Source organism: Danio aesculapii, chromosome 16 (genome assembly GCF_903798145.1).
Source record: "Danio aesculapii chromosome 16, fDanAes4.1, whole genome shotgun sequence".
Classification (NCBI taxonomy): domain Eukaryota; kingdom Metazoa; phylum Chordata; class Actinopteri; order Cypriniformes; family Danionidae; genus Danio; species Danio aesculapii.
The window spans coordinates 19760425-19770425 of record NC_079450.1 but is presented as its reverse complement, the minus strand read 5'-3'; the positions used below and the strand labels follow the sequence as shown (position 1 = coordinate 19770425).

Genomic DNA, 10001 nt, shown 5'->3' with positions numbered 1-10001 from the left:
GAAAGACTTCAAAAGAATAGTGTGTGTGTGTGTGTGTGTGTATATATATATATATATATATTATATATATAGATATATATATATATATATATATATATATATATATATATATATATATATATATATATATATATATATATATATATTTATATATATATAAATATATATATATATTTATATATATAAACACATAGTTTCTTTTGAGTAAAACATTAAAAGATTAGAGGAAAACAAACAAACAAACAAAAACACTCCTACTCAATAACTCACGCTAATTCTCCCCCTCACTTTTAGACACAGGTGATTAATAATTATATGAACATATGATTTCATACAGCCATCCCCCCACTTTTAAAATGTCAGCTACACCCCTGTCTTCTACTATGTTCTACTAAAGAAAATAGTCACCTACGCATTGGATAATCTGGGGATAAATGAATTAACAGCAAACTTTGAGGCAAACTATCCCTTTAAGACAACCAGTTTTTATGTATTGTGCTTTCATTTTTGTCACAACTTAAGATGATATTTCTGCCACATAAACTATAAAGTAAATGCTTTGATTTTTTTTTATTATTTCATTCATTTAAATTAATTCAAATGAAAAGTAAAAAACGTAAAAAAGTATAATACAGTAAACAGCATTAAAATCACTTTGACACATCTAGTTGCATCATTAATTCACTGAAGATTTGTTAATGTTTTGAACATAGTACACATCATTATTTCTATATCACATGGTATTAATGCAAAATGAATTATAGGCAAGTAAAAGCACTCAAGAATCAGCAATAAATTATGGAAAACAGATCTTAACATTGGCATAAGAGCCCACAGAAACATTTAGTCTATTTGGATTTTGTTCTTTGACTGGAGTCCACTTTGAAGAGGTAAAGAGCAATTAATTGCACATTACAGTACAAAGCACTGATTATAAATAGACTCTTTAATGAACATTCACACACACACATCCACATTTCCATACATGCACACACAGGAAAAGCACTCAATCTGAGAGAAATTTAGACGGAAATAAGAAGAGTAGAATTGAGCGAAGGCGGACTCGATGTAGAGACTCTTGTTTTGCCAGAAAAATGAGAAGAGAAACTCTGAAAGAGAATAACAGAAAAAGTCAGAGGTCAGAAAGCATGCCAACAGCATTTATGAAGGACACAATTCTGCTATTTGACCTGAATAAAGATACAAGAAACTTTAGAAATATGAAGCGGCCCGGAAGCCAATTGTACATTTTATTATCGTCCTGAGGTTTGGGGATGTAAATTATGATTAGTGGTCAGACTTAAAGTTTAATTAAGTGCAAAGCCTGAGTTTGGAACAGAAGTGGTTCATTAATCACCAAACTAGGCGATCCATAAAGGCCATAGCTCATCTCTTTCATCTCAAATTACCCTTATTCAGAGTGCAAACAAAAAACCTTTAAGTAAATGAGAGTTACTGAGGCATTATTCCCTGTCACTGTATGCTTGTTATCCAACATCACACATGAGTTTTAACTTTTATGGTATAGTTAACTTGTTAGCCAGCACTTTTTACACCTATCTAACTTTAAATAGTCACAGTTCTTGATCCCATTGAGCTACATACATTAGGTATCATTGGAAAGAAGACACTTTGAGCTTTACTATGGTCCACGCAGAAAGTTAATGCTAAACATATGAAAAGTTATACATTATGAAGTTATGAGAAAGAAAAAGGCTTAGAGGTTAAAATAAAAATAAATAACTCAAAAAAGTGTATGCAGTGTCTTGTTTTAAGCAGTATATACAGCCTTTTTAATATACTTATATTATACTTTATATACTTATATAGTCTATATACTTAATAATCTCTTCAGGAAAAGAATCTTTTTAGGCATTTTACAACGCTCTTTGAGTTAAACAGTTGAGTATTTCCAGGTCTGGCACTTTTAGCTTACCCTAGCATAGATCATTGCATCAGATTGCACCATTAGCATCTGGCTCAAAAATGACCAAACGAGTTTTGATGTTTAAAGCTTCTGTATATAATTTTCCAATGACCTGTTGACATGGAATTGAACCAGATTTTCGTAAAAACCAAAGCAATACAAACATAAAAAATATACCAATAAAAAAAAGAATGTTATGTTTAATAACAATGAAATGACACGAGATTAATTTACTTAATACTTCATATAAAAGGCTTTTTTTTTGGTGATGGCAGCTTAAAGCACCTCTCATGCGGAGAATAATGTCACATGAATTGCTCAGATGTGGGTTTTTCCACAGACTTCAACAGAGTGTAAAAAATCTTGATGGTTCTGTGGGTCTCGTCTATCAAATCTGTCTTTAATGTGTATTTTCTATTGGATTCAAGTCAGGTGATTGGTTGGGCCATTCTACAGCTTGATTTTCTTTCTCTAAAAGCACTTGAGAGTTTCCTTGGCAGTGTTTTGGATCATTGTCTTGCTGAAACATTCACCCTGGTTTCATCTTCATCATCCTGCTAATGTAGACATTGGACTCAAGCAGTGAATATTAATTTACAATGACAAAGGGCAAAGTGTTGCTGAAGAACTATTGAGAGATTTCAGCTGCTGTCTGGGTTTTCACTGCCTTTCTACACTTTCCTTTCTTTATGTGTTCAATACTTTTGTCCTGTGTAATTACATGTTATTCCACAAAACTTAATTTGTAAACTTATTAGATTTTTTTCTTTTCATATATGTATTTCTTTGATTGCTACCAACATCTGGTGAAAATTTCAAGTCAACAGCATCTTTAGAAATACATTTTCTGGGAAAAAAGGTGACGTGTTGAATATTATTAGAATATTATTAGATTATATTTTCAAAACACTTTATTTAACTCAATGGTTGGGTTTGCCCTTATTTTACCCAATGTTGGGTTATGCATTTAAATGTGCACACTCAACTTTAGTTTTTACTTCTTTCTACTAAAAGAAAAATACACAAAATAGGTGAGGACTTTGAAATGCACTTTAAAATGTAAAAAAAACAGGTCAGTGGAAAAAAAAACTAATCTGATTTCTTCATACAGCATGTAAAAACAAGCCTTGTTTGTGTGACATTTTAAAAATACATGACTTGTCGTCATCAGCAGTCACAGTCCATCTGTGCAAATGGATATCAACGATTCACTAAGCAACTAACCAATGTGAATGAATCAGCTATTACATAACTTGGTCTGAGCGTCGTCAGTCACTCTGCTTGAAAACGTCACTAATCTCGCTGTCAGCTCAAACAGCTGGACTTACACCCCGCATCCTCTAAAGTGCTCCATTTCAGCCTCTGTCCTCTGGGTCTTTTTTTCCCCTCAGACTCATTTCACCCACAGAGCCCGAGGCTTCCAGGTCACGTCAGCAGGGTCTGAACAGTAAGTTTGATCTGAAATGACCTGTCTCTGGCCGTCTGGGTCTGCAGGCTGAATCAGAGGCCAGGGCTGACACACACGACAACTCACAACCCAACAATAAAATGAGAGTGAAGGGCACTGAAGCCTTTTGATCTGCTCCTCTACCTGCTTTCAGCTCTCCAGCCAAGTAGAGCACATTCACATCCACACACACACATCATCTACTGTTTGAAGACTGTCATAAGAAGAGATAGGCAAAACAAGGACAATAAAAGAAGATGAGAAAAGAATAGACAGAGAATAAAGGTATATTCTCTATATATTTACTTATTGTTATTAGTTTGAAAATGTCTGCATACCTGGCAAAGCAAGCAAAGGTGTTTGGAAGAATTCTACCCATTTCAAGACACATTTGCTAAATTCTTCTTTTGTTGTTAAACTTGTAAACAAATAAATGGGATATGACAATTTATGAGATGTTTCCTTTTTAATATTGTTTTATTAATCTTGTTATTGCTTATTTTTTTATTTCTAAGGTTCTAAGGTTGTTCAGAAGGTTCTATAACATTTTGGTCAAAACGGAGTTATTCACATATTCTTATTAAACGACAACTTATTTTTATGTGATTTTTAAAAAGTTGTTTGCATTTTAAGACTTTTTCATTAAAAACAAAAAAGTTTTATCTACAAAGTCAAACTGTAGCTTGAGGACCTCACGCACGAGGATCAGGATCAGCTTTCTATGTCATTCTACCAGACTGCTCCATTGTTAAAAAAATTTAATAAACTAAATGTGAAATATTTTTATTTTTGTATATAGTCAGTAAAACATTTTTCAGTGTTTAATACACCTTGTTGAACAACTCATTTCTCATTGTCTGTTTTCTTTTAAAGTCTTTAAATATGATATTAAGCCTTGAAGGGCAAATAATTAATTTCACGGGGTCTTAAATCAATAAATATTACCATATAAATCACATAAAATTAACAACTGCACTGCACAAAATATTTAACAAAGCCTTGTATACAAAGCCAAATAATATAGATAAAATATTAAACACAAATTTAAAAACAAGAGGAAAAAAGGAGAAAAATCAAGAGAAACAACAAAAAAAAGTTGTAATTTCTTTTTGCAATATTTTACTTGAATTTAATTGTACTTTGTCCAATTTATGTTTTGTTTAAATTCACCAAATTACATTGCCTATATTCACTAAGAAATTGATAATAATATTCAGTACTAAAGCCAAATCTGGAACTAATCTAACAGAATAACTTATGATAATGGTCCAAAATTAGTACACCCAAATGGATATTCAAAAAGCAAAATTCAAGAAAAACAAAAAATGACTAAAATTTAGTTGAAATTTTGTAGTTTGTAAATCCCCTCCCCCCGCCCCAATATTGCGCATGAATTTAAATAGATTATCTTCCTATTTCGAAAGACGTTCTGTGACTAAAACATAATAAATATAAATATATTTTATATATAAATATATATATATTTTAATAAATATATCAGTTTAATAACTTTGTTTTGTTCAAATGCACCAATATATATTACCCATGTTTACTGAGAAATAGATACAATATATTTATTTACGAAATGGGGTGTACTCAATTATGCTGAGCACTGTACCTTTAAAATGAGGTAATCCTGAATTTGTGTGATGTACATTCATTTCACCATGAGGGACTTCATTCCAATTCCCTTCACAATATGCGCTATTTTAATGCCACATAAATGTTTGTGTTCTCATAATTGTTGTTGCCACACTCTGTGATTTGCAATATTATTTCAAAAACAGCCAGATACGTGTGACTAAGCGTCTCATATGAATTGCTGTAATATCAAGAACAACAACAAAATAAATGTCAACCGATGATTGTGTGGAGGAGAGGCGGAGGTTTTTAATGTGTGTGTGTGAATCAGGATGAAATAACGAGCGGGAGCAGCAGACACAGAAGTGACAGATGAGCATTATGTGAACGTCTGACAGAAAGGGCTCAGAAACGTCCATCAGTTCTGATGTCATTGTCGCCTCTGTGTGGGAGTCTTGGCTGAGGACATGAAACAGAGACAGAGCGGGAGTGAGCAGGCCAGTAAGGAGGCTTATTTTAGTGCAATGTGCCTCATGGAGACTTTTGGAAAAGCGAAAAACCAGACCAGTGAAGAGGAAGCAAAATGCTGATGTTAGAAAATGGTGTGGCTGCTCCAAGGTTATGATAGTTAACGAAAATGATCGAAAAAACTAAAACTAGAATTGAAAAAAAACGTTTTCGTTAACTGAAATAAAAATAAAACGAGAGTTTTGAAAAAAAAAAAAAAACTAGAACTAACTGAAACTGTATTGTGTGCATATAAAACTAAGTGAAACTAACTAAAATTATAGCAAAAACGTCCTTCGTTTTGGTCCTTGTAAATGTATTCAATACATAATCTTACGGTATGCCTTTTAGAAGTAAATCTATTTATTTCGCACTGCCAGGTGTTTGACTCATACAGCACCTCAGAGTCTGTATTCCTGATGCCATTGGCCAGATCAAGCCAGTCCTCCTCCAGCCATCCTCGCTGTTTCTCCAGTGACAAAAACACAGAGTGGACATGACAGCAGCACGGTGACAGCATTAAATATGACCCAAGCAGACAAATGTATTTATTTAACAAATTTGTGCCCAATAATGGGTTTAATTTCAGTATTTGTGATCGCGATCGCAAATGAATCATTCTTTTTAACCGGATTAACCTGTTGAACTAATTCACCAAATCAAACTGAATCATTTGAAATGATTCACGTCTCCAGTAACGTTAAACACTAATCCACAAACAACTTGCTTTTTACATGCCTGATACGCCTCTCTGACTCGAAATAAATCAATATATACTGAGTTATTCAGTTATTAGAACAGTACACTGGGATCAGATTTGAGAAGCGGTGAATACTGCAATAATACTGCGCATGCGTTATTCAGTGAACCGCAGCGCAGATAAACTGAGGGCTTAAATGAGAGGATCTGGCAAAAAGTAAGTTTATTTCATAACAGAAAGTTGTAATGGAATTTAAATAAGTGAATCGGGCTTCAGTTGCATTGCAAAACATAATTGTAAGAAATTTTTCAGATCATGGTGATGTTTTAACTGACTGAAATGATGATTGCTGACTAACGTTACATATTTTTGATATGTTGAGTCCAAACTTGGGAAGGTTGTAACAAAAGATCCAGTTTGCGTTAAAGATCCGAACCTTCCTTCACTACTGTCCATTTAACCTCAGAAGCAGCATTGCACACATATTTTACTTAAGCCTGCTATCTTGTAGGCTGTTGTATTTGAATTTGAGGATGGTAAATGGTAGTGTTCTTATGTCAAGAAAATGTTGCCTATCTTTGGTTGAGTTTTTATTATACAATATTTATTCTGATGATTTTGAATCTTGCACCTAACAAATATCCTAATTTATAAAAAATAAAAATAAATAAATAAAACTAATACTAAAACTAATAACAACTAAACTAAAACTAAGAAATTGTAAAGAATAAAAACTAGTAAATCTACCTCTAAAAACTAATTGAAACTAACTGAATTTTAAAACAATAAGTCAAATGAAATAAAAACTAAAACTATTGAAAAATCCCCCCAAAAATCCTCTCTGTTTGGTTCATCTAGATCATTGCATCATCCATCCTGTTTTGCTGCACATTTCAGATGACACGTCCACTAGAGGGTGTCAAAATATTTGTGAATCTGAAATTTTACTTGTCATACATTTAGCTGTGTATTTTGATACATTGTCACACATATCACCTAGCAAACCAGTGACCTAAAACCAACTAATAGTGTCTTCAAAAGCAAGAGTATTCGAGAAAAATGACCTTTTATCTCTTTTGTGAACTGTGGTTCACCAAACTCGAAACCAATCACAACTACGACACTGTAAAAAATGAACTACCAAGCAAACTGCCACACCAGAAAAGTGTTCCATATTGAGATAGACAGACACGTTAAGTTATTTCTTTGATGTTGTATGCCCCTATATTTGTCAACAATAAGCCCCTAAATATAACTAGTGTGCAAAAGTCTGTGCCATTCTACATTACTCATTCTACTGCATTCATTTACCTAGAAATGACAGCCAAACTAATGTTCAAGTACAATTTTGTGGTAATAGAAAAATGTAGGCTAAAGCATGTATTTCCAATGGGCCTGTGTTGAACATTTCTCCTGTAAAACAACACACAAAAAAACCCCAAGAAATCTGTACAGATCCCCTCCCCATAGAGCAATCAGCCAGCAAAGATTAACAATTGGCTCATTTGACTGGAAGGTGAGGCTTTTTTTATACGCCATACATACTAGATCTCTGTTGTTTGTAATGAATGCCATTCTAATTAGTGTTTTATGTATTAATTATTATAAATGGAAGGATGATTTGTTATCTAAATTACATATATTTGAATAATAAATATAGTTATTAACATTCTGAAATTTTTATCTTGTTCTGTTCTGAATACAGGTCATTTTTAAAGGGTATCTATCATGCAAAATCAACTTTTGGAAGCAGTTTGGACAGAAATGTGTGTAGGAATACTATAGTGTGTCCATTGTGTAATTCTTGACATTAAAATAGAATCCAAATCCCTGTGATTTTGAGGCTCACCGCAGTGTGACGTAGAATGATAGGCGCATATTATCATGTCTCAGTATTAACACATATAGTAAGGCAGGCCCACAAGACAGGATTTGCAAAGAAACTGGGATTAAAAGATCTGTTCCCACTCTATGTGATCATACTCAAGAAGCAGTAAATGGTACACTTTGCATTTTTAAAGCATTTTAAACTATACTTTTTCAGCTACATAAGTCATAACCGCTAGAATTGCCACAGATACATAGTGTGTACAACTATAACGAGGGATGCTTCAATCACACAACAAAATTCCCGGTTCGTAGATGTTAACTTAGGTAAATTTTGTACATTAACTTGGCTATAATGGATCTCTATAGAGTAGTATATTTACCCATTTGACAAGCATTTGCAGCAAGCAGATGAGTAAAAGTAGCACAGTGTGTTTAACGTATGCGTGTGTGTTTGTTTGTGTGTGCCTCTAAATTGCCTCTAACCCAAAAATTGACATCAACAGGGTATAATAATTGAAATCAACAGGGTATAATAAATGATCTGATCGTTATTTTGACCTGGAACTTCTCAGACAAATTCCAGAGATAAAAAATACTTTAAAGGCTAAAATTGGAGCCTTTTAAATTATTTGCTGTTATGAATTTTTTATGACTAGTTGTTAATAACAATTAGCATTATAATTTGTGTTTATTTTGATAACTGTTCTACATTGTCATACTATAGTTGTGTAGCTACTTTTAGTTTCTGACATGCATTTTCAGCCATGTGGTGTAAATTGAGATCTTTTCTAAACAACAGAAGGAAACGCCAGTTTGGAAAAGGATTGTTTTCAATTCTTTCAATTTAAACCACAGTGTTAAAATGAAAACACAGTGTAAACATAGCTAAAGAGAGAGAGGGTCTAGCGGGAGTGATCGGCCAGTAAGTGAGAGGAATGGTAAAAGAGTAACGGGATGAAAAGGATGGAGGACTGAGGAAGAAGGAACACCTGCTTTGATGTGACAGAGATCAGAGATTGACCTCCACCCAGGCTGTATCTCTGGCCAAAAGCTCGCTCTGCTGGCTACGTCCACATCAAAGAGAGCTTCACAACCGCCATGGGGAGGATCTGCCCCAGACGCTGAGCTCTTCCTGTGTGCCAACTGTGCCACTATGGCCATTATACTGCCATCATGCTCGGAGTGTGTAAAATGACATGAGAGGGGAGCTAGAGAGCCTTGAAAACAACTCGCAGGCTTATGAGGCAGAGCTGAAGTGATCAGGAATCTCCTAAACATGAGCACATAAACTGGCCAAAGCTGAAGACTGGGGTACAACAGGGCCAATGCTCCTATGGTTAGAAAAAAAAGCTGTATTTCTTAATTTATGGGGTCATTGTGTGTGATGAGTGTTTTTTAAGGTAATATAAGCTAAAATTCAATACACAGTTAGAGGTAAAACTCATTACATTGTATGTATTTTAAGTCTGCAGTTTTTTATTTGATTAATCTGGTGATTATGTCTTTTAATAATTTGGTAAAAAATCCAATTTCTTTCTTCGTCTTTTCTTAATTCTTTACTATTATCACTGTTCATGTTCTAATAATAAAAAAGCATACCTGTGAAATATACTATAATGATTAAAACCCATGGTGACATTTAGTAATAAGGTTGTAGTAGTTAATGCATTTAGTAACATGAACAAACATTGAACTATATAGTTACAGTACTTAGTCATATTTGTAAACGTTAGTTAATAGAAACAAAGTTGTTCATTGTTTGTTCATGTTAACTCACAGTGCATAACTATTGTTAACAAGAATGAATTTGGATGTTAATAATGCATTAGTAAATGTTGAATTATGATTGATAAATGATGTACAAGTATTGTTCATTATTAGTTGATGTTAATAAATACCGTATAATAGCATTTATACAACATTTCTGTCTGGTTCTAGAATCTGATTGGTTGATAGCCGTGTGATATTCTGCCAGGAACAGCACTCGTCCAGCCTCTTCACCCTTGTGT

The 10001-nt window shown here is 33.5% G+C and overlaps 1 protein-coding gene across 1 annotated transcript in view; it reads right to left on the bottom strand.

The window, feature by feature from the left end:
* Positions 1-635: 635 nt before the first annotated feature.
* The window catches only part of tsnare1 (T-SNARE Domain Containing 1), a 243443-nt gene continuing 234077 nt past the window's right edge, over positions 636-10001 (bottom strand). Inside the window, exon 12 of the mRNA XM_056474611.1 lies at positions 636-1109. The gene's annotated coding sequence lies outside the window, so the exon portion shown is untranslated. The remainder of the gene's footprint in view (positions 1110-10001) is intronic.